Consider the following 21,977-nt stretch of genomic DNA (forward strand, 5'->3'; position numbering starts at 1 on the left):
GGGAAGATCATATAGGAATGCAGTTTAAAAATTTTACAAAACATTAAGAATACCATAGACAAAACAAAAAGAATCAACACGGAGACAGAACACCAAGAATTATGTGTGAAAACCCTTTCAGGGAAAAAAAAACCACCACCAAGAGTTGAACACTTTATTTTTAGTAACTGAATTTACAACAAAGTTTCAGTCTACAACTATAGGTATTCGTTCTCTGATTCTCACGAACTGGACATTACAATCCGCTCATCGAATCAGTAACCACACAATAGTTATCCAATGGCTTCATATACCAAATTGTCGATAGTTCATCTGAGAAACTACAACAATGGTTGGAAATCTAACTATCTGCATTAGTTTGCATTCATGAGAAACACAATATCCCACATGCACCAGGAAGTCGGGTCAGTTCGTATTCATGTATACCGACAAGATTATCTTTAGTGTCCAAGTGTTCACCTTTCGGACTTTGGTTCGAGTGCACACCCGTATTCGATCTCTACTCCATCAGCCATCAGAAAGACCACAAATGTGTTGCTCCAATCTCCCAATAAACCAGTAGACGACTCCACTAATGCGGCTCCAAACAGGGCGGCTCCATCAGCTCATCGGGATAGCCTTCAACAAGTAGACCCGATCTCCCGATGTCATAGAAGTCGATCAAGGGGGATCCATCAGATGATCGGCATAGCTTCCATCCTATTCCTCTTGATAGTCGATGTCAATCTGATCGCCTAAGGTGACTTCATCGGGTATGGGCATAATGCTGAACAAGTCCACCCGATAGCCAATGCTACCCCAATGACTGAAGACAACTTCGTCTAGTCATCGGGATGACATCAAAACCTGCTTCTCTGAGCTCCATTACACTTCAAGACATAGGAAGATGGACTCATCGGGTATCGATATAGCAGATCAAGATCACTCCCGATGGCTGATACCTACTCCGATATGTCGAGTTCATTGGCAAAGGTTATACCGATAGAGCTCACAGATTTTCTTCACACTATTTCCTCAGCCAGACTTAACCTGATTAGTATGAACAAAGGTCAAGTGAATTAAAGGCACATTTCCAACACGTCCAAGGCTAAATTGCCATTCAAAATGTCCTGGGGTACACTTCTAGATATGGTCAAGTGTAAAGATAAGTCAAAGAACTTCTTCCTTAATGTTTCTCCTTTAACTAAGAATAGGCTGACAGACATTTGGGTGTTCCATACAAAGCATCTCCCATACAAATATTTATTTCTTCCCTTCTTGAGTAAGGAAAATAATACTTTTTGGGATAAGATAATTTACAACCTCCTCAAAAACCTTGACTTGGAAGTTTAAATGGTTCACATTAGAAAAATAAATTGTCATTGATCAAATCAATTTTAAGTGTCATCCCCATCTACCTTATGGCTGTCCTCTAGATGCATAAAGATAAAATATATGAATTGCAAAAAGTATTGGGATCCCTTCTTTTTGTTGATAACATACATGGCCGAGATGAAATCCCTTTGGAAACTTGCAATAAGGTATCTCTCCCAAAGGAGAAAGGTGGAGTGGGTAGTAGAAACCTTCTCCTTCAAAACAAAACTCTTGGTGCAAAGATGATTTGGAGGATCTATGCAAGCCCAACTTTGATTTGGTGTGAATTTCCCATACACAAATACTTGGATGATAGAAACAGAGAATTATTTTTTACCTTATAAAATTTGCATCTTGGCTCTAAAATAGTGGAATTTTATAGCCTCTTGTAGGGACATTCCTCTTCCACAATTAACTTGGGAGGTCCATAATGGAGAGGAATTTCAATTCTGGGAATATTTTGTAATGGTCACAAGTCACTACACTCCCTAAGGAATTGGGTGCTAATAGAATACATTCTCAAGCTTCTTTAGGGTTCCAAGGTTAAAAATTATCTCATGATCACTGGTGATACCTTTCCCTACAAGGTACAATGGAGGTATTTTGACTCCTTACCAATTCTTTCCCATTTTAAAGCATCTTTGAAGGATGAACTAGCAAAAAGAACCATAATTTTTTCTAAGGATGAGGACAAGATATATCGGACAAAGGTAGATTCGGGTCAATATTCAATCAAGAAGGGATATGAACTCTTGATTGCTTGGGAAGGAAGTGAAAATTGGACTTCAAATCTATTTGAGGGACCCTCTTATCTTCCAAAAGCCAGTAGATTTGCCTAGCTTGTAGTTAAAGACAAAATTTTGATGGGTATGAGGCTTGACAAACTAGGCATCACTCCTCTCTTTTCTTATGTTCTTTGTGGGAAATATTTTGAGTACTTTGATCATCTTCTACCAAATCGCACCTTTGTACAAAGTTTTTGGTCATTGTAATATTCGATGTTGGATCGGTATGCCCCCCTCACAATCCCTTGATGGCACAAGGGCTTCACTAGATCGATAATATCATATCAAATGCGTTCATATTGGGGGGTTTAATATCCCAAAAATGAGGGTACAATATATTTGCTCATCGGTGAAAACAAGGGGGTTTTTAAGTTGAGATATGAAAAAATGCAATATTTAGTGAAAATAGGGGGGCTTTAAATTCAGGTTGTGTATTGGGAGGGGTGGAAAAGGAGTTTAGGGCAATATTTTTTGAAAATAGGGAATTTCTTTAGTATGCCATGAACACACATTATATAACTCGAGCTCACTAAGTGAAGCCCTCATGCTTGATGGGTCAATTTTATAATGGCATGCACTACACAAAGGCTCAACATTTTCCTGCTTATGGAAAATCAGTGCTTCATTCTTAGTATCGAATATATGGCTTGAGTGAAATAGTAAACTTCTAAGGAAATTTGTTTCAACAGTTGAAAAAGTAACCTATTCTATTGAAAAAATCAACCTTAGAAGTTGAAATCTCTAACATTTATAAGAGCTGCAAGATAAAGATGTTTTCCTCATGGGATGTGTTGATGATCATCAAATTGAAGTTTTATGGTGCATCTCGAGGCAACCTAGGCACTTTTGTCAATGAGATTACCTTTAGGTCCATGCTAAAGGAAATATTCTTAAAGTAGTATGCAATATCCTTCTACCTGACACAAACAATGTGGTAGAGTTTCCTGCCCTTAGACTTGGTTTATAACTAGCACTTAAGTCACAAAATTTTAACTCTTCAAGAGTTTTTTATTAGCTCAGATCTTAAAGAGTATCCTATTAAAAGATGCCTCAAAACTCCTGTCATAAACATATATGAATATCTTTATTTTTTCTTCCAATATGATGTGGATGGGTTGATCTTTGGTTTGTCCAATTTAAGTTTTGTCTTTGTCTTTGTTTTGTTTGGCACATTTCAATAGAAAATCTTCTATAGTCTTCTAGAATGCAATACTTTTAGCTCACTTGACAGAGCAAGTGGCAAGTGTGCATGCACAAGGTGTCTCCACAAGGGACGACACATGTCTACACCACATGAGGTGAGAAAACTAACTCAACTAGCCTAAGTAAACTTAAATTAAGTGTGAAAAGGTCAAATCTAGTCTTAACTAGTTTGATAATAACCTTGTTTACATTAACAAACTATTATGTCACTTTGATTACTATTTTTTTTGACATTGTCGACATATTTGTCAGTTAAGGATTCAGACATCTTACATACCAGGTCAGCCATATAGACACATTCCTATGCATTGGCCTCTAATTGTGTATGATAAGACCAAGTGTAAGTCCTCTAGTTATTCTATTAAGTGCAAGTCCTTTGTGGTTTTTTCTTATGATGAAAATCATCATTAAAGAAAACAAAACATGTGGCTTTGGTCTACTTCTAGATTTGGTAGGTTTGGAAATTACTATTATTCATACATTTTTGAGATTGTTCTTCCTCCAAAGAGAAAATTGTACTACTAATTGTACATTTTGATGTTTGATATGGACTACTAGTAAGTTCACTAGAAGAAAGAGTCTACTTTGTGGAGCCAAATATTTTTATTCCAACCTTCACAAGCGAAGGTCCACTGTGAGTCACCATAACTATAGACTTTTCTATAGTAGTAAATTTTTTGACTTTTAAAATATGAAGTTAGGAAAATTTTCCTTTAATGGTGGGTCCCGCTCTTGCACAAAGACTAGATGCAATTCTTTCAAGATAACCCTTGTCATTTGCCACACATCACAACCATGGGGAATTTCCACTATCTCCTCATGCATCTTGAATTGAAAACTTTCAAATGGCTCACATTAGCAAAAAAACTAACCTTATGATCAAATCAATTTTAAGTGCCATCCCCATCTACCTTATGACTTTCCTCTAGATGCCTAAAGATAAAAGTATGAATTGAAAAAACTATTGGGATCCTTTCTTTGGGCTGATAACATACATGGCTGAGGTGAAATCCCTTTGGTAGCCTAGGATAAGATATGTCTCCCAAAGGAGCAAGCTAATGTGGGTATTAGAAACATTCTCCTTTAAAATAGACTTCTTGGTGCAAAAATGATTTGGAGGATCTATGCAAGCTCAACTTTGAGATGATGCAAATTGTTAAAACATAGCTAATTGGATGCCACAAATAGATAAATAATTTTTACCCTATAGAATTTGCCCCTTGGCTATAAAATAGTAGAATTTTATAGCCTCTTGCAAGGACATTTTTCTTCCACATTTAACTTGGGAGGTCCATAATGGAGAGAAATCTCACTTTTGGGAAGATTCTTGCAGAAATGATCACAAGTTAGTGCACTCCCTAAGGAATTGAGTGTTAATAGAATACATTCTCAAGCTTCTTTGTGGTTCCTGAGGTTAAAAATTATCTCATTATTGTTGGTGATACCTTTCCCTACAAGGTACAATGGAGGTATTTTGACTTCTTACCAGTTCATGCCTATCTTAAAGTATCTTTGGAGACTGAACTAGCAAAAAGAACCATAATATTTTCTTAGAATGAGGATGAGATATGTTGGACAAAGGCAAACTTGGGTCTATATTCAATCAAGAAGGAATTTGAACTCTTGATTGCTCAAGAAGGAAGTGAGAACTAGCCTTCAAATTTCTTTTAGGGAAACTCTTGTCTTCCAAATGCTAGTAGTTTTGTCTAGCTTGCAGTTAAAGACAAATATTTGACATGTATGAGGCTTGACAGACTAGGTATCACTCCTATATTTTCTTGTGTTTTATGTGGGAAATATTTTGAGTCCTCTGATCATCTTCTACCAAATTGCACCTTTGTACAAAGTTATCGGTCTTCTTAATATTAAATGTTGGATTGGTATGCCCCCCTCACAATACTCTAATAGGTCAATTTCGTAATGGCCCACACTATACAAAGGCTCAAAATTTGCCTACAAATGGGAAATCAATACTTCAATATTAGTATATAATATATGGCTTGAGTGGAATAATAAAGTTTTCAAGAAAGTTATTTCAACATTTGGAAAAGTAATCTCTTCTATTAAAAAATCAATCTTAGAAGTCACAATTTGTTAAATTTCTAAGAGTAGTTCCAAGCTAAAGATGTTTTCATCATGGGATGTGTTGATGCTCAAAAGATACAAATCACTAAAACCCACTCCTCCAATGGGTTTTGTACCAATTCGAGACAAGAAAATTAGTCACCTACAAGCCAAATGGACTCCTCTCCCTCCAAATTGAATCTAAATCAACTTTGATGGTGCATCTCGAGAGAACCTAGGCACTTCTAGCACTAGGATTATCTTCAGGTCCATGCTAAAGGAAATATTTTTAAAACAACATGCTAGATCCTCCTACTTGACACAAACAATGTGACAGAGTTGCTTGACCTTAGAATTGTCTTATAACTAGCATTAGACTTTGGTTTTAAAAAAAATTACATTCAAGGTTCTATGACTATATTCAAGGAAATAAATAAATATTAAAATACATATTAGATGACATTCATTCATTCCTTTCAAAGCTAGAGGAATTCCAGTTTCTCACTACTTTCGAGAGATCAATAGTTGCACAAATTCCTTAGCGAATAAAGCTATAGATGAGTACAAAAGTCTCAAAATTTTCACTCCTCAAGAGTTTTTTATTCGATCAGATCTTAATGAGTATCCTATAAAAAGATGCCTCAAAAATCCTGTCATAAACATTTATGAATATCTTTAGATTTTCTTCCGATATGATATGGATGAGCTGACCTTTCATTAATTATTAGATGTTGAGAATTACATGGAAGTTGAAGAGGAAATACTAATTCTATTTGTTGGGAGTTTATTTGTTTTGAATTTGTTATTATTTTACAAATAACATAATGCATTAGAAATAAACATGAAACATGCATAGAAGTGTTGAATGTTGTTGGAAATATCCACAAGGATGTAGTGGGTTTCTTAGTAGTGGGTATATATTTAGCAATTATAGACACCATTGAAAACAACAAGGAGTGTTTAATACTATTTAAGTCTACATGATTCATTTGTGAAAAAATAATCCTCGAACTTCAAGAGCTTCCTAGTTTATAAAAGGAGTTGCATGCTAAATTGAATGAATCTATATAATTAATAGTACGACAAGAGTCATCTCATGTTGTTTTGAGAAGAGAATGAAATATAAAAGGTGCATAATGATTTTACGTATAAATAATTTATTTTTAAGTTTTAATGATTGTCTATTGGTTCTCTAATATGAAGATTAGTTCTTAACAAAATCACTAGATTTAGTGTTACATTTTTTATAGGTAGGCATTATATTTATCTTTTTTGTGTTCAGCAATGTTTCTTTGCACTAGATTGCAATTTCTTTCCATTTGATTGTATAATTAAAGGATGTTGAAAGCTTCAAGGGATAAACCCAAGCTTCAACAACTTTGTAGGGATATGGATGACATTTGCAAGATCCTTCATTTATAAATAAGCACCTCTTTTCTGAAAGGTGTGCAAAACATAGTTAATCCTCCTCCCCTTATTCGTACCCTCAACAATGATGTTGGTAAAACATCACTAGCTAGTTATTATTGAGGTGCTATGTTGTTAAGCATTATAGGGGCTAGATTAACATATTGCTCTAACTATTAGTTGGAACATAAAAGAAAATTGAGGAATACATTCAATGGCTCAAATAGGAGAGTGATAGTGCATAAATGGTTATGATCATATATGGTATTGGTGGGTCTAGCAAGAGCACATCAGAAGATGCAATTTGTTCAGGTCTTTGCATGACAAATTATGGGGCTAGAAACATTCTAAACTTACACTCATTTATCTTCTATAAAAAGATCCTAAAGTAGATCTCCAATCCTTGATTTTGCAAGAATCTACTACCACCAAACATGATGTAGGAAACTCTCAATGTGGAAGTTAGAGCTTATAAGACACTATGTAGAAATAATATATTTTCTTATATATTGACAATGTTTTGTATCTAGATCCATTAGAAAATATTTTACCTAAGGATGTCACAAGTGTAACAAAATTTTGGTCACATTTAGAGAAACATGTTGCCATTGTGTTGTCATTGATGTCAACCGGTATGGGATGAACACCGGTTATGGTAAGGAAGTTGACCTCAGGGGTCACCAGTGCAAAAAGTTAGTGCATGATTTGTGTGATGAGACAGAAAGGTGTTTGAGTAGTTGTTTGTGATGAAGAGGCAGAATGTTATCTAAATCACATCAACACTGGAAGAGACAAGTTAGTGCATGACTTGTGTGATGAGATAGAAAAGTGGTTGAGTGGTTGTTTGTCATGAAGAGGCAAAATGTTAACTAAATGTCATCAACACTAGTAGAGAAGAATGAATAGGTATGTTGTCAAGGTGGCAGAACAACATGACTCCCACCGGATGAAGATGCAGTCATCTTGAGAAGTAATGACTGATAGTGAATGTGCTCACATTAAATCACATGTGCCTGTCTGAAGAGATGCTAGTAAGGAGGAAATGTGAAGTGTTTGTCATCTTGACAAATCGGTTGTGATATGGTCAAAGCTAATCAAGAAGAAGGCAAGGCTGAGTGAGTGCAAACATAGGAATCCGACCTGTCCAAAAAGAAGATGGAGTCTTGTGAAGGTTGATGACATGGGGTCATCAAAAGAGGTAATCGGTAGAATGGTTGAGACCAGAAGAGTTAGCGAACCAGCATGAGTAAGGAGTTGGTATAGTGTTTGGTCGGTGATCCTACCTGGACCAAGTTGGAGTGCCAAGCTGGTAGTTGATCGACATGGATGCCACATGGGATCAAGGTGGCAAGCTCACAAGAGGTTGGTGAAGTATTGTGCGGGGTTAGGTATCTTGATAGGTGTGCACTGATAGTGGATCCCGTGATTTGTGGATTAGGTCAGAAGCATGTGGCTCAAGGAAGAATGAACAAACAGAGAAGAATTAGGGAGTTGTTGGCACCTAAATAAAAGCAATAAAATTAGGTTGATTGAAGAGTTTGATAAGGAAACAACAGAGGCATTAATGGTGATTGACCAAGATATATGTCGACAAATTGTTCACAGGCTGCTAAAGATGGAAGGCGTGTTCTGGAAAGCGCATTGATGGCTAACCTGTGCAGGTGAATGTTAGGAAGATTAGATTGAGCAAGATCTGATTGGATTTGATCAGCCTTGATGATTGTGAGGAAACCCTAACCGCCCAGTTTTTTGAATTAGTTTTTGGTGGGAATTCTAGACTATAAGTATGAAGGCAAAAAAGATTGTTTGTTGTTGTTGTACAGAAGATCATTGTGCTACTGCGAAGTGGGATACTTCTACAAGTAAGAGAAAATCAACCAAGTGCTATACGAGAATTTGAGAGAAGTGAGTAAGAGAGTGGGAGAACCTGGTTGAAGCATTCAACAGGTCATTGTGAAGAACCGATAGTGTTCGTATTGGTCAAGTAGAAGTGAAGGAGGCTGTAGAAAACATAAACAGAGAACTGGTAGTGTGTTAATACCAGTGATGAGTAGGGAGGCAAAGAGGAGATTCAGTGAGAGAAGGACAAAAGAGAAATGAACCAGTAAGGCTTACCGATAGAGAAGTAGTAGGTGTAGAGCAGCAAGAAGAGTGAGTCGGTGTAGCAGAGAAGATATCTCATCGACAGAGCAAAACATATGATAAGGTTGCAAGATTCACTTGTAACAAGAAAACCACTTTTGTAATTAATGTTATCCATTGAGAGCACTTAGTTGTAGCTCAATGTAGGGGTTGGTGCTCCTTTGGGTTGTAGCCCATTAATCTGATAGGGGTTGTAGCTCCTTGGGTTGGTGCCCTAAAGTTAGGGGTTGGTGTTTCTTGAGTTGGTGCCCTAAACTTTGTAACAGTGTTTTCATTGTGAGGCTGGATTGGAGCAGTAGACTCCAGCAGCATTGCTCACCGACATTTTTCCCATCATGGGTTTTCCTCGTACATCCTAGAGTTATGTGATGTTCCCTTGTGTGTGTGTGTGTGTGTGTATTTGAGTTAGTCTTCCTACTAACTGGTAAGTCTGCATTAGGTTAAATCTATCAATTGGTTTTCTCTCTAAGGACTGCAGAAGCAGAAAAGGTTTTGAGAACCACTGATTCACCCCCTCCCCCTCTCAGTGGTGCATTGTGTCTAACAAAACAATTGTATTGAGAGTTAATAATATTCTGGAATTGAACCTTGCAAACTCTATGACATTGGATATCTTTCCATTGATGTAGTTGTTGATGTGTTATGCGAAAAAAATAAAAGGAACAATAAAAAGAGTTTGTATTACAAGAAAGACCTCAATCCATGCAAATAGTAAAAAAACACAAGTTTTGTCTTCCATTTTTGAAAGTTATTGGAGCTTTTATCAACAAAAGAACAAAGTTGAATCATATGAGAGAGTACTTTGTTGGCTAAAATTTGGAGCTGATGTCGGTGGAAGTCAGAAGTATAGTTTTTATGAGTCAATGGTTGTGCTTTCCTACTTGGGGCTTAATCCAAGTGCTAAAGAAGCATTCTACGACATATTCTCATTCTTCTCTAGTTGGAACCAAGAGGAGGTTGCATGCATTGTGAGAATGGAAGAAACAAAATGCTTCCAAGAAAGAGATCTCATCAAGAAAGAAGGTAAGAATATAAAGATTCATGATCTCATTCTAACAACTACCCATCATAAATTAAAAAATAAATGATTCTAATATATGAAAAAGTAATTCTAACCTTAAATAAAGAGAAGGCATATACTTTTTTTTTGTTAAATTCATTTGATAATGTGTTTCAATTTCATCATTTTGTTTCTAGTGCAAGAGTACCCAATGATCATGCCTCCACAAGGAAACTTTAAGTCTATTATGTTTTAGTACGGTCCTATGGACCATTTTGTGATGTTTTATAGTCAACACGTGTAATTGGAAACCCTTTTGGGCCCATGATGTAAAGTTGTTAGAAAATAGTCAATATAGTCATGCAGAGGTAAAATGTTATCAATATGTGTCGAATGGCATTCTATCATTGTATTAGGGTCTATTTGGCATCTTCAAACATATTTGTAATTGTTTCAAGACATAAGAGTCTTGGTTAAGGTTGTTTAGCAAGTTTTGTAAAAGTTGTCATGATTAACCAAAAGAAAAGGAAAAAATCATTACAAAAATTGTAAAGAGGGGAATCCCAATGGTTATGGGAGTTTAAAAATTAGTTGTAACTGTCATGAAAGGCTATAAAAGGCTTAAAAGGCAATGAATGGTCGAATTCAGGTGTGTGTGGAAGGAGGATGGTGTATAGAGGGAAAAATCAATGAAATATGACTTTACTGTTACACATTTTTGAGGGTTGTTAAGGGTTGGAAAATGTCATGTTTACCTTTTCGAAGATGTTCCCATGGCTAGTGGAGTTATATGAAGCATTAAGCCATTGGTTGGTGTTTGTAGGCAATGAAGCCTAGGCTCATTGTGAAGAGAAGCTTGGAGTTTGTGAAGGATTGTAAGGAAGTGTTGTTTGGGAATCCAACACATGGTGAAACCAAGTCCTTCTGATGCCTTGATTCTTTTCAAAAGTTGTGCATTTGTAGTGATGGTTGTTACCTATTACATAGGTAAGTTGGGAGAAAGATCTCCCCAGTTTCATTGTTTATATGTTGAAAAGTGTTGATGGTCGCTACCCCTGAATCAGTTTCCCAAGTAAAAGGAGCAGGGATAGAAACCCTTACTTATATTTGCAGAAGAGTTGGATGCAATTAGACAGTCTTTGGCTGTATTTTATTTAGAATATGAGACAACCAAATTGACAATTATGAAAGGGAAATGTGTCAAACAATTGGTTGTTGGTGAGCTAAGGTTTCTTCATATAGATTGTTAGATATCCAATTTACCAATCACTATATTCAACCTCAACCTTTTGAGATAACTAGCAATACATGGATTTAAGGAGGGTGTCATTTGAGTCCATACATGCCAAGTGGTCAACAATTTTTGCAAAATAATTATTTATCTCTTCCTTCTTAATTGTGATTTTTAATTAATTTTTTTTCTCCTTAAACTTCAATAATTTCCATGCAGGTACCAGCCGAATTTGGGGAGTTGGCCACTCTTACTGAGCTTAACCTAACATATTGTTCAAGTTTGAGTGAACTTGCAGCAGTTGCAACGTAATTCAAAAGAGTTGCATACATGTGCAAGTTTAAGTGAACTTGCAGCAGTTGCAACGTAATTCAAAAGAGTTGCAAATCATTAATGTCTACGTTGGTCGTTATAATCTTGGCTTATACACCTGACAACACACAGATTATCAACTGTGTTTTACACTGGAACGGTCACAGATTATCAGTTAGAAGAAAATGGCCTAAAATGCTTGTTAGCATGGGAAGACATATTATCTATGTTGGATCGAGTGGCATTTCTCAAAAACACTCCGGGAGACCAATACTGAATTGTTAATAACTTAAAAAAATAGATTCTCTCTTGCTCAGTGACAATCATCAGGTATTGTTTTCATGTGATCTATACTTTAAAATGTAGTTTAGCTTTAATTGTGAATGTAATGTTTGAGGCCAGCTTATTAACTGCACGAAAAATTGACATTATTCTCCAGACATGTCTTGATGAAACACAACTATGCACCTCATAACTGTTAGAATAAGTCATAACTGTTTCTTCGTATGTGGCAAATGAAGTGCAAGTATGTGTAAGAGTCCTAGTTACATCTTCAGTTAACTATCAATTAATAATTGCTGTCAATATAGTTTACAGGTTTATAGGTAAGTAGTTGTGTCTTCTAGATATATACATCTATTAATCAATAAAGACATGGAATGCGTCTTCCAATATTTCATCTCTGTTTTGATTTTCTCTGCATTCTTGTTTAATTTGATTTCAGAAACTGCAATTTGTGCCTGTACACCCGATTGGAGAAATTTTCTGCCAGAGTATGTGGGGGTATATATTTGCTGCTGTGTACAATTGCGGTGGAGTCATCGACTGGCTGGAACGTAGCTGCATTCAAAAGACATCAGAGACCTACAATTGGTTAAACTGCAGCGCAGAAGGAAAGAGAATATTTTTTTCTCTACTTTGAATCGGGAGTCAAACACTTGCTGATCAAGATTGAGTGTATCAAAGTTGATGTATAAGAGAGAGAAATTATTGTCACTATTTAATCTCCATGTTTTGTGTGCCCTATCTGAATGTTGGCATTCAAAGTTTACATCTGCAAATCTGTTGTTATTGAATTCCCGCTACCGTGCAACATTTAAAGGTATTTTGTTGTTTTTCATCATACAAGTATTTGGAAATGCATGTACCTCTAGAAAAATATAATGGTCATAATTTTCACACATGTAAGGTGAAAATGAAAATACAATTGACAAAAAAAAGTTTATGGGGTATAAGTAGTTAACGATACTGAAGTAGTACCTATAGATGTTAAAAAGAAGATTAATTGGGAAAGTAGAGATAAGAAAGCAGTCTCTTATTGATCTTGCTCTTTTAGATTCATTATTACATCATGTTGATTTAGAAAAATCATCTCAAGAAATCAAATAAGTTGTTTGGAGCAAAAGCAACAAATAAAAAGTTCTCTTCAAAGCTACAATTATTTACATTCAACATAATATTACTATTGCTAACCACATAAGCAATTTGAGATCTTTCATTAAACAGCTAGCAAAAGTTGGTGTTGTGGTTGATAAAGAAGACACTAAAGCTATTTTGCTAAATAGTTTGCCTTGAAAATATAACAATATTATATTTACTCTCAATCAGATATTGACACAGACTTTAAAAGATGTGATTTCAGTGCTCTTAGTTGAAGAAAATAGTGCTGTTAAAGGTGATTCAAGAGAAGATGCTTAGCTTGAACTTGCATTATACTCAAAGAAAACAATGGGAAAGAGAATCTCTAGTAAGAATGAGATTGAGTGATACTAATATAAGAAATTAGGTCATATGGCAATTAATTGTAAAGCTAGTGCAAACGATCTTCTCAAAGGGAAAGCTAAATAATTTGCTTAAATATAATTGTTGCTGGGAACCACCAGTTGTTAGTGATGATGACATCATTGAAGATGATGAACTTTCCCCATTTTTAAGAGGCAAATGCTTTAAAGATAAAAAAGGATTCAATCTATATAACTCATTGAGGTTAAGAGACATACATGTGAGGATTGGTAATCTGATAGTTCAGGGGAGATCTTAAAATCTAGAATTAAAATCTAGAAGTTCAGTATCATACCTTTATGAGGGTGATGAGAACTTCATGTGCACATGTTGTCAATTTATGTTGGAAACTTGAATGAGCTACATGACTATACCAACAGTTGGAAGCAAATTGAAGAATTCTTAATGAGGGTGATGAGAACTTCATGTGCAAATGTTGTCAAATTATGTTGGAAACTTGAATGAGCTACATGACTATACCAACAGTTGGAAGCAACTTGAAGAATTCTTACTAGTCTATGAATTATATTCAAAGAATAGCTTTTATATAATGTACTACTTTGTTTTATGTTAGTTTAATTCCTAGTTTGTAATATTCCTTACGGAGGAGTGTTAGAATAAGTCATAACAGTTGCAACATGTGTAGCAAATGAAGTGCAAGTATGTATAAGAGTCCTAGTTACATCTTCACCTAACTATCTTAATAATAGTTTACTAGCAAGAATTATAGCTTGTTGTCAATATAATTTGCAAGTTTATAGAAATGTAGTTGTGTCCTCTATATGTATAAATATATACATCTATTAATCAATAAAGGTATGGAATGAGTCTTCTAATGTTAGTTTAGTGCATCAATATTTCATCTTTGCTCTGATTTTCTCTTCACTCATTTTTAATTTGCTAGTGGTACCTTTATGGTTGATAATGAATTGATTACATTATTTGTTTCTACAATACCAATGATAGAAAGGCAGGGGAGAATCGTGTCCATTTTATCCAGGTCGTGAAGAACTAAGAAGGCAAAGTGGGAGGGATGCAAATTCAATTCTTTATCTGCTTTGCAACTTGTCTTTCAAAATATCCAAAACAAGGTGATTTTTAAAGAGTGTAACTATTTATCTTAAAATCTATCTATGCTAATCTCATAGAAGTTTGACTTGTATTGAAAGGCAAAGGAGATGAGAGATCATAGAGTAATGATGTTGTTCACTTGGAGAGATGATGGAACTCGTTCTTGACTTGAATCAATAGTCATGTGAATGAGGCCCTTATACTTGTGCAGCTGATGTAGCATCACATGATTGATTACTTTTTACAAATAATTGTACATTTGATAGCAACAACAACTTTAAAGTCACAACTATTAGTATAATGTATTGTAATTATTAATATATAAACACACAAAAATTAATATTTTATATTTCAAACAATAATTTTTATTTGTACAAGCTAGATAGCTTACCAAGAGAACAATAATTAAAGGGCATTGTGCCAGGTTTGTCTCCACCTGGGCTCCCATAGACTCATGATCAGCGAATAATGAATATCTGAAATATTACAATTTATTTAAAATATGAAGAAAAATAAACTTAAAATGAATATCTGAAAGCTAACGTCTATAGTGAGTAAGCTAACGTCTATAGTGAGTAATTATTAATTTATGTTCATAGCAATGTACATAGATTTCAGCGCCAAACATAGATTTCATATCAGATTAATACCTATATGAAGATAGTTTGTCTTCTATTATACACTTTATGTGAAAATAAAGTGAATAACAGTCACCATACATACATCAACAGTGAAATAATGGTTTGCCTTCTATTATTCACCGTATGTAAAAATATATGTAGTTGCCATTACATTTCCAGCAAAATAACTTATTATACAAACTCAAACATCTTTATATGAAAAAAAATAAAAAAATCTAAAATATATATTGTAATATTTAGAATATGAAGGTATATAATATGAATTTAATTTTATATTATACTGCATAAATTATTTGATTCCATATGATACTATTCCTATCAAAGTTTTATGGAGGTTTTCACTGCTTGAATTGTATAGAAAACTATATATATATATGGTGGATTATTTTTCCTTCATAATTTTATTGTCTTCAAGAAAAACAAACTTAAAGGTTATAAGTTTATAGATACAATTTTAATTTTTTAAGACATGATATATATATATATATATATATATATATATATATATATATGAATATTAATTTGGGCTAAGAAAAAATACAAATGATATTTTTTTTGTTCAATTAAGAAAAAGAATGAAATGAATATTTTGATACAAGTTTGAGGAATGCATGATTTCAAAAATAGCTCATGTTAGCCATATAAACACATACAATTCACTTCATATAACATCGACAAATTTGATATAGATATGGTAGCATATATACAATATGCCATTGCTATTCAACTCCTGAAATTCCAAATCTGATTATATTTCTTCACTATGAAATTGAATTTCTGACAAAATGTGAATATAAATGAAGCATGTTGAAAGATATAATATTTGTTCATTATTCAACATGCAATGATTATTGCATATATGAAACCTGAAAATACAATGATAGTTAAAAAGGTTGGTTCCCTAAAACAAGAGGATTAGGTGCTTGGAACATCCCCATTCTTGGTTTAGTTGCAATTGGGACAGTCTGACACTCATTACATTCTTCATTGTTATAAGTGCTCTTAGAACTAAAAGTTGTATTCACAGTATTCATATTGTAAGACATAGATTCTATCCACAAGAATCGATAGATGAGTAGATCAAAATTATGGGATAATGAATAATGTAAATACCACAAAGAAAACATCAGTTCAAACCCACCACATTTGTTATCTAAAACCATATGACACCTCTCTATTAATTTCATATATAACACTTTATTTTAACACACTTGTTGACAAATGACAAACACCAAACCCAAAGTCCAAGCTATCATAAGATCTAATGATCCATGTTGATTAACACATGATCAATAATGAAAAGTGAAATGGCCAAATCCTATAGTACAATTTCTCAAGAAGAACGTAGAACATACATTTAATTACATATGCACTATTAAAACACATGAAGAATACACTTAAGTTTGGTAATTGCTTGTAGTAAGTTAACATTTAAATAAACCAAAACAAAACTTGGATGAAGACAGGAAATTTTTAACAAGGAAAGAATTCATATGGGAGCAAGGAATAAAATACATGGGTACAAGTAATGAAGCTTATGGAGGCAAAAGATGAGACCCATTTAAGATTTTAACATATGATTTAAATATTATTTGATAAGAGATAAATTTGTTAAGATTCCTTCTTATCATGTCGGCAGCTTCTATTTTTTAATATAACTTTTTTTTCTTTCTTTTCTTCTCTACATTCATTAATTTAATTTTGTATAAATTGATAGTTCTCAAAGTTAAATAAGTTCTTGCATTCAAAACTTTATTGATAATTATAATTTATTTTTTATAAATTCTAGTACAATATATTTTTCTTATAGTTCAACAATAACATGCAGGCAATCGTTTATAAAATATAAATTTTAATTTTTTATTGATATTAGTGAAGCTATAATGAAGTGGAGAAGAATGATCATAATTATTTCGCTAACCATGGTTATCATATGAAGTCATGACTTTAACATTAATGAATTCTCAACTATCTCTTGGAGTATAGGGGGGTTATGGTTGGGGTCAGTGTGGGAAGTACATGCCTCCTACAATAATATATTTGAAGGGTTGGGGTTTTTATGAATTATACATTTATTACTTTTTGTTATTTAAAAAGATAATAATACACTATTCACAAAGAAAGATGGGTGGTAGAAAGATGGATTAATATCTATAAATTATCTTAAGACAATTTTGAGATACACTTGAACAATGTACAAACATCTTTTCAATATAAGAAATTGATAAACATACACCAAACTATAAATCAAATTAACATTGACACAAATACATCCATTATAATAAATTTTAATGGTAGCAACAAGAAAAACCTTACCTTAATAAAAAACAAGAAAAACCTTATTGCACATCCCCAATTCAAACAACACCCACAAAAAGAAGAATGATAACAATATATTAAATTATATAATTTTTGGACATTACATCATTTATTTTATATATTAAATTATTTACTTTGTATTTGATTACATAAATATTTCAAAAGTATTACACTTCTATTCATAAAATATATTAGTTATTATTTTTTATTTATTAAAATCCATTATTACTTACGATTTTATTTACTAAATTATATAAATATTTCAATAAATTTATTTTCTATGCTCTATATTTTTTTATTTCTATTATTTTTAAAATATAATAAGTATAATGTATTTATATATAATTATTTTATTTACTAACATATCTATCTTAAAAAGTTATGCCAAAATTTCAATCGATGTCTTTCTTCATACATTTATTTTTTTTATATTAAATATAAGAAAACCAAACATCTTACAAAAAAACATCAACATAGTTCAGACTATCAAATAGACTGCATTCATCATGGTCAAATTAAGGAACTATCCTAGACAGAGTATAGTGCTTATCTACATGTCATAATAAATTACATAGAAGCAAAACAAATCTAGTATCATGGTAGTATACTAGCGAGTATGGCGTCATACCAAAATAAGATACATAGCAGCAAAACTAATCTAGACAGATCATGTACAACATCCTATCTACATAGATATGCATCAATGAAAATGTTCTATTTGTCAATCCAAGAGGTCCAACCCCTTGGCCCTTCCATCCAGATGGATATCCTAGAGTCTTGGACCACAATAGGTACTTTGGTGAGGATTTGTTTCTTCAAGTCATCTTGCCTCTTATCATTGATCTCTTTGACATAGGCTTCAAGTGCACTCACGAATGGAGACCACTCATTAGTGAATTTGATCCAAGTTGTCATGCCCAAACTTTTGGGCAAAAACACACACAACAAAATTTTTTTGAACACTTAATTATATGAAACCTATGCTTAATTAGATGTGACAACTTAATAGGTTGCTCCAAGCGGAACCTTAAATTATAATAAAATGTTTTTCTAATGTGAGCGATGAATAGAACAAATTTATCTAGAAGCCTTAGGTTTCTATGAAACTCCTAGACGACAAAGTTAGGATATTCCTAACATAACAATTTATGATAACTCCTATAATCAAACAAAACAAAATGAATTTATAAGGACAATAATATATTCACATCGAATGTCCTCTTTATTACAATTAAAATTTATAATTCTTAGTTAGATCGACTTCTACTAAATAGGCATTAATATAACTACTTGATTCAATAATAATTATTTGTCTCCTAACAAGTTTCCTTCATCCGTGATAAAACATCCTTCCTTTATACCTGATTAAATCTTGCGTCTATAAATTAATTATTAATATGATTTTAACGTAATAATATTAATTAATCGAGCAATTGGAAATTGAAGTGTCAAACGTTAAAATGTTAATTGCTTTATTTAGTATAAGATTTCATCTAGGCTAAATGAGTTCGCAAGATCAAGGTCTTGGACTTATTTTTGAAAGTATATAATTCCACCACGATATCCGCTTCCAAAGAAATTATTATAATCCCACCATTAAATAAATAAATAAACTCATTTACGCAAAAGTCTCTAAATTAATTGACAAAGATAATATTAAGGAACTAAATAAGTTAGTCGTAGCACTTAGTTTATAAATGTCTATATTTTATTTTACAATAATTAAAATGTGATTAAACTATTTCGACTAAAGGGTCAATTAAATCCATAATGAAAATTGTCCTATAAAGTTTAATCTCACAAAAACCTTTATTTAGGTGGACTAAAAAAATATTTTCCCATAGCCAAAATAACTTATCAAATTTGTCATAAAATTTTCTAAAAGATTAAACTTCATAAATATTTTAAATTTAAACATCATTCTTAAATATACCCATATGTTTATATAAAACCTATATAAAATATAAACACCTAATAAATGTTTAATCTACAATTTGCCCTATTCATTCCTCTCTCTCTCTCTCTCTCTCTCTCTCTCTCTCTCTCTCTCTCTCTCTCTATATATATATATATATATATATATATATATATATATATAAGTTTTCACATTATTATAAAATATCCACGAAAACCCTAACTAAAATATATATATTAATATGCCCCTTACATTTTATAATCTCTTCTTTTTTCTTTTTGTGCTACCCTAACCCTAACTGGGTCAGGGTTTTATTTTATTTTTTTCTTACTGTGCAGGGCCGAGGGGGAGGAGTGGCCATGGAGGAGAAGCGATGGAGTGTTTGGGGAAGGGTTGTTAGGGCACCGACGGTGGACACCCCGGAGCATCACTATGGTTACCCACAGTGGCGGCTAGCCGCCGCCCACTGTGGGTAAACACAGTGGCGGGCCGGGTGCCCTTCCACTGTGATTACCCATAGTGGGAGGCCCCCAAGCCGACCACTATGGTTGCCCACAGTGATGGCCCCCGCGCCACCCACTGTGGGTAGCCACAGTGGCGGCTCAAGCCGCGCCGGTTCGGCCCCGTAAACCCCCCCCTCTTGCTTAATTTATTTTTATTTTTTATTTTTTATTTTTATTTTTTTTATTTGTTTATATATATATATATATATATATATATATATATATATTAGATGCATAAGCTATCTAGGGTTGGATTTACTATACAAATATACATTGTATATATATTTTTTTTGAACTTTTAAACAGATTAATAAAATATTCAGATTTAGATCAATGTATTTTTTTTTTCTTTATTTTAAATTCCATGTTGCTAAAATATGAGATAAACTATATAACCTTAGATTTATTTCTTGCAAATAAATAATTGATAGAATTCAATAAATTTATACGGCAACTATATAAATAAGTTTTTTATTTAAATTAGATAGACTATTTAACTTTAGATTTTAATTTCTACAAATAAGTAAATGACAGAATTAAATAAACTTAAACGGCAGCTATATTAATCTAGAATCATTTGAATTTAACCTTAGAGATATGCATGTAAATTCTTTAAACCATGATTTGTATTGGAGAATAGATGGTTAGGACTAGATGCTTAATTTTTTTCTTTCACTAACAGGAAAGCTTCCCTATTTCATTCTTTTCCAATAATTTATATGCTTAAAGGGGTAAATTGAACTTTTAGATTTCTAATGTAAAATGCATACAACCATTAATATTTTAAGAACATTTCATAGCTAAAGCCCAACAGAAATATTTCATTTATGCAATACTAATTTAACAGAAAAAATGCATTTATTTAAGGCATTTTTAGAATACAATATAGTCATCATTACAAGAGGGTGAGATACCCAAACTAGTCCCTCATTTCTATTAAATGAGGACTTTAAATAAAATAGATACATTTCCTTTCAAAATAGATACAACATCTAGTTTCCCTTTACATTGTTGCAACTAAAAATATAAAATATTCCATTCCCAAATCTTTTTCTGCAAACAAATAAATCCAACAACTTCTACTTGTCATTTTCTTTTCTTCGAAACAACCTGCAAATAAATTATAGGCTATGACCATGGAGTGCTCACCTCCCAGCCTAGGCTTACTAGAAGCCACCCCCAAGCTTGGAGAACCAAGCCCTAGACAGGTTACAGACATGCAAACACAACAAGCAAGGGAAAAACATACAACAAACACTTTCCCAACCAAGGCTACACTCCATCACAAAATGTGATGATTTTTACATGGGTGGTAGTGGACCAAATACCCTGAGGAGACTACAAGAATGGTAGAACACAATGCCACCTCATGGAAAATAAAGTTATTTCATAAGATCATTAACCCCACATTCCTTATGCCCCCCAAGGCATCTATGCCACACTTTCTCCCCTTATGACCCCCAAATGCACAAACCAGGCCATGCAGCAAGGGTCACAAATACAACCCTTAAGTTCGCTCTCATAAAGAGAATCTCTCACTCGAGGGCTGTCAAACTTCTACCAACCACAAGACCATCCTACTCTCCCAAGAGTAGAAGGCCTTGGTTACTCCTAAAACACAAAAAATGCATACAAGAAAATGAAAGATAGATTGCATAATAATAATTTTCACAAAAGAAAATACAAGAGAATCATTTTTACATACAACCAAACTTTCCATCATAGACATGCAACGTAAAAAGCAAAGAGATGAACCAACCTTCAATCTGCCCAAAGGTATGCTAGAACTAGTTTGAGGATGAGCAGCCCAAATCCACAATCATCCCTTCTACACTTAGCTAAATTTCGAATCCAAAAAATCAACTTTTCAAAATGCCTAGTCTCCAAAAATGGAGAGTGGGTGATTACCCACAAAATCTCTCATTCTTGCCTAAGAAGACCTCATTGAGAGTTCTCACAGGTTTCAAAAGTTGAAAAAGGAAAAAGTAAGAAAAAGATCAAAAAGGATCTCTCAGCAAAAGGGAAGGTTATCTAACCTAGATGGCACCTTCTAATTTTGAATTTTCGCACATCTTAGAAAACCCACTTTTTGGGATGACTAAACAGCCACATGGGAGTAGACACATGCCTAAAAAATACTCCTAACCCATAGGTATACCTCATGGGCCTTAGGAAACACCTTTAAACTACCCCTAGGAGTCCATTTGACCCCTTATAAACCCATTTGAAGTTAATTTTCGGGTCAAACC

The sequence above is a fragment of the Cryptomeria japonica genome, chromosome 11, assembly GCF_030272615.1.
Source record: "Cryptomeria japonica chromosome 11, Sugi_1.0, whole genome shotgun sequence".
NCBI lineage: Eukaryota > Viridiplantae > Streptophyta > Pinopsida > Cupressales > Cupressaceae > Cryptomeria > Cryptomeria japonica.